Here is a 4,861-nt window from a genome sequence, read left to right as displayed (position 1 = left end):
CCCGGCTTTCGAATCCAGATTAACCCCAAAGGAAACTAATCTAAAGGTGAATATGTTCAGCGGGAAGAGGAAAGCGAGCGGGCTATAAATGGGGATCAGAACTGGGAACAAATACCTACCAAGGGACAGATGCGGACAACCGCAGCATTCTCTGTGGAACTCAAGACGTTGTACCACATCTCTGGGCAATTTCAGACCATGAAGTCAGCAGCACCAACTGCTCCCCACCCCACCCTGTTCGGATCACCGTGAAAGAAGGACAGACTCTCCCATGCATTCCGCAATACCCCCACAAGCCCTGGGCAACATTTTACGAGGATGTAAGCACTTTTGTGAATCCAGCAGGGAAACGATGCGATGGTGACGGACAGTGAAATTGTTAAGCAGGTCTCTTTGGAAACATCTGTCCCCACACAGAAGGCTCAGCTGTCTGCTTTGACACATGCCTGTATCCCAGGAACAGACTGTGCAAGTGCAGTCTAACCGCTTACTCAGTTCTGATTTTGAAGAAACCACCGCAGAACCAATTCTTTGTAGAAGACCTAAAAAAACGGCAAAGTCATAAATGAAGATGACTTTGATGAGGGAGTCCACAACTATTTGGAACAAGATAAAGAGGGCCTGAATGAGGGCTTCAGTGGAGAAACCAAAAGTGCAAGCCTAAGCTGGAATCTTCTTTGATTGACGTTTCGAATTACAAAATGAAAAAGCCTGTGGAAAACAAATCTGCAATAGACTAAAGTGTGAACTTTTATACCGACTCCAGTTAAGCACTGACTACGGAACTTTGGGGATTCCTGACTTCCTCTTCCCCCCACCCCCATTAGGAATGCCACCTTTGTAAACAACTTACTCACCGCTCTACAGCTACCTCGAGTTTTGGCTGCTATTAAATGTGCAGCTTATACTGGGGAATCTGATTATGTATCTAAGGGTACTGCTAGGGCTAATGCAGCAGCTAAACAGCCAGCTTTGAATCAGACATTTTTAGTCCCCTCGAGTACCTTGCAAGCTCCTATTAGACAAAATCTAAGGACGGGATGCCAGACATGGGGAAATACACAAGTTCCGGGGGATGCTCCTGAAGGAAAACACAAACTATAGTCCCAAATGGGTTGCCCGTTGAACCTCAGATGCAATCCAAGATGGCGGCGCCATGCAGCTTACAACGGCCACTTAGGAGCTGATTATCTGTTATTTGTGAAGTGGAGTGCCGTGCGCAATCATAATCGATTGAAAACGGACATGGGAGCACGGAGGAACATCGGGAAATCTCCGAGAAGACCTTCTTCGTTGCTGCTGCTGCTGAGAGGTCCGGGACTCTGCTGGGAAGAACAGGCCCCCAGTCCTCAGGGTCTCGTTGCCGATAGCAATTGGCGGGGCCGTCTTAATACGCTCGGCAGAGGATGGAGTTCGGAGAAGCTGTGCCGGAGCGGATGGTCGTCGACTCGGAGGTTCGACGGACTTGGAGTCCGCTGCGGTCAGACCGCTTTCGGTGTGTGCTGCGTCTGCGAGGCTGAGTCGGGCGGCGCCGTGGAAGACCATAGCGGGGGTATTCCCTTCTGCCGCCGGCGTGGGATGGCGAGTCTGTCGGGACACTGGGGACTTGTGGAAACTGTTTGGTGATTTATTTTGAACTTATAGTCCTTTAACATCTTTGGACTATTTTTACTGTGCCCATGGTCTGTTTTTTTTAATCAATTATGCTATTGTTTGCACTGTTGTAACCATATGTTGTAACTATGTGGTTATGTGCAGGTTTTGTAGCTTTTGATTTTGGTCTTGTTTTGTCTGGTGGATTTGGAGCTCCTTTCCGGTAAATGCGCTAAAACGGTAGCGCGATATTAATACGCTGCTGCCTCTCCGGACTCCGGATTGGGGATTGCCAAACTTTATGTAGATTTTCTGGTGTAGTCTGTTTTGTCATATGCTTTTGTGATATCATTCTGCAAGAACGTTGTCTCATTTTTAAACTGCATTGCACTTGTGGTTTCGAAATGACAATAAACCGAATTTGAATCTGAATCTGAATTTATGGGTGGCCCCTGCGGTACATGTCTGTTTTCCCTCTTTTTGTAACCTATTTTGATAGAATATGTATATAATTGTACACACATGGGCAAGGATGGAATGTTTCATACATTATTACAATATTGGTGACAGTCACTCTGATTTCCAGAAAGCAGCTGAAAAACGAGCCACAGCATGTTTAAATTATAAAACACGAATGCTGAAAAAGGGATTCCGTGTGTTTCTGGAAATTCCCCCTTGCCTGTTGTACCTTCTTCTGGTTTGCAACTTGATATTATACAATTAGCTAGAGTGCATTGTTATAAGTATTGCTTAGAGATAGTAGATTTATTTAGCAGATGCATTGAAGCTATTCCTGCAACTAATAATACCGCTATGATGGTGGCAAAAATATTGTTAAAAAAATAATTCACAGCTATGGACTTCCAGAAGTGGTAATCTTGGACAATGGGTCACATTTTGTTGCCAAAATAAATGAGGCAGTCTGTGGAAAACTTGCTATAAAACAACAGTTCCACTGCATCCATCATCCAAAAGCAGCCGGCATAGTTGAAAGAGCCAATGGGTACTTTAAAAGGTAAGTTGGCTAAACTTACTCAAGAAACTAGATTGAAATGGTTAAAGATTATATCCTCAGGCCTATTCCGTATGAGAATCACGCCATCAGGTAAGATGGAATTATCACCTGCAGAAATTATCTACGGGAAACCTGTGAGAACCCCATGTAGATCCCGACCTTGTTTACCGCTCCTCCCTGAGAGCTTACCTGCACAATTAGTTATACATACCTTGGGGGAGGAGATGGTAAAATATTGATGCAAGTTAACTAAACCTATCTAAAGCCTGCATTCACAGGTACAACAGGGCTATCGGAAAGACGAAACCCAGCCTAAAGGTGACTACCCCACGTCTGAGTCTGCAGAGTTCGTCCTGATTAAGAACTGGGATCGAGGGCGACTCGGACCTCGGTGGAGAGGACCACACTCACCATGACTGATTCCACATATTTCACAACAACCAAGAAAGGAGAAATATTTGAAATCAAAGCAGAACTCAACAGCGACAAGAAGCAGGAAATGGAAGGAGCAGTGAAGAAAGTGATTGCTTCAATGACTGTTGGCAAAGATGTCAGTGCCCTCTTTCCTGATGTCATAAACTGTGTGCTGACAGGCAAATTGGAGTTGAAGAAGCTGGTGTACCTCTATCTAATGAACTATGCAAAGACCCAACCAGATATGGCAATTATGGCTGTCAACACTATTGTTAAGGACTGTGAATATCCCAATACACTTCTCAGAGCGCTGGCCGTGAGAACAATAGGCTGCATCAGTGTGGATAAAATCACTGAGTATTCGTGTGAGCCCCTGCAAAAATGTCAAAAGGTTGAAGACCCTTATGTACAAAAAAATTGCTGCTGTCTGTGCAGCCAAGCTACATGACATCAATGCGCAGCTGGTAGAAAGTCAGGGATTTCTGGACACTCTAAAGAATCTGATATCTGACTCTAATCCAATGGTTATTGCAGATGCTGTGGCTGCTCTGTCGCAGATTGCAGAATCTCATCCAATCACTAATTTGTTAGATCTGAATTTTCAGACAATCAACAAGCTTTTAACCCAGTAAAATGAATTGACTGAATAGGGCCAGGTATTTATCCTTGATTGTTTGGCTAATTATAGCCCAAAGGATGACCGAGAAGTTCAGCTGTTGTTTGCAGAACCGGAACTCTAATACGTTACCCTCCGGAATATTAACATCATTATACAGAAAAGTTCTTAGATTCTTAAGCGCGAAACGAAGGTTTTCTTTGTAAAATACAATGATCCAATATATGTGAAACTGGAATACTGGAGATTATGATTCGATTGGCTTCTCGAGCCAGCCTTGCACTGGTTTTGTTAGAATTGAATGAGTATGCCACTGAAGAAGATAGTGACTTTGTATGAAAATCTGTGCATGCAATTGGATGATGTGCAATTAAAGTTGAGCAATCAGCAGAACACTGCGTGAATACGCCACTTGACGTCATTCAGACAAATGTAAATTACGACGTCCAAGAAGCTATTGTAGTAATATAGGACATTTTCAGCAGATACCCAAACAAGTATGAAAGTATTATGGCAACACTTTGTGAAAATTTCGACTCATTGGATGAACCAGAAGCAAGAGCAGCGATGATATGGTTAGCTGGAGAGTATAGGTAAGAATTGATAATGCTAATGTACTGTTAGAGAATTTCCTGGAAGGGTTCCATGATGAGAGCACAGTGGTTCAACTACAACTTTTGAATGCTATTGGGAAACTGTTCTTAAAAACAGCCGACTGAGACACAATAGCTGGTGCAGCAAGTTCTAAGCTTGGCAACACAGGATCCTGACAACCCTGACTTGATAGACATTGGATACTGTCATCTACTTTCTAAAAATTCAGTGGCAGCAAAAGAAGTAGTATTGGAAGAAAATCCTCTGATTTCAGACGAAACTGATCTTATTGAGCCAACGGTGCTTGATGAATTAATCTGCCATATTGGAGCACAGTGCATTTTTGAAGGGGCAATCTCGAAGGATACATCGAACAGACTGCAAACGTTTTACTCAAGGAACTGAGTAGAAGGGTTCTCTTGGACTAAAGAAAAATGTATTGGTTGCTAATGGTGTTTTGCACTTGGAAGTCTGATTGTATTAATTTCGATTATTGTCTGTATCCTATGGAGCCTTTGGCCATGTTCTGTATCATGTTATAGAAGCAACAATCTGTTCTGAAAAGGTATCATGTTATGATAAAAAGGAGGGAATGATGAAATTTTAAGGGAATTGATGGTCATAAGAAA

At 43.1% G+C, this 4,861-nt stretch overlaps 1 pseudogene; it reads left to right on the top strand.

Annotated features, from left to right (window-relative positions):
* Positions 1-3,020: 3,020 nt before the first annotated feature.
* LOC140724812 (AP-1 complex subunit beta-1 pseudogene) lies at positions 3,021-4,637 on the top strand (annotated as a pseudogene).
* Positions 4,638-4,861: the final 224 nt, after the last annotated feature.

The sequence above is a fragment of the Hemitrygon akajei genome, chromosome 1 (assembly GCF_048418815.1).
Source record: "Hemitrygon akajei chromosome 1, sHemAka1.3, whole genome shotgun sequence".
NCBI lineage: Eukaryota > Metazoa > Chordata > Chondrichthyes > Myliobatiformes > Dasyatidae > Hemitrygon > Hemitrygon akajei.
This window is presented reverse-complemented; position numbering and strand designations above follow the sequence as displayed.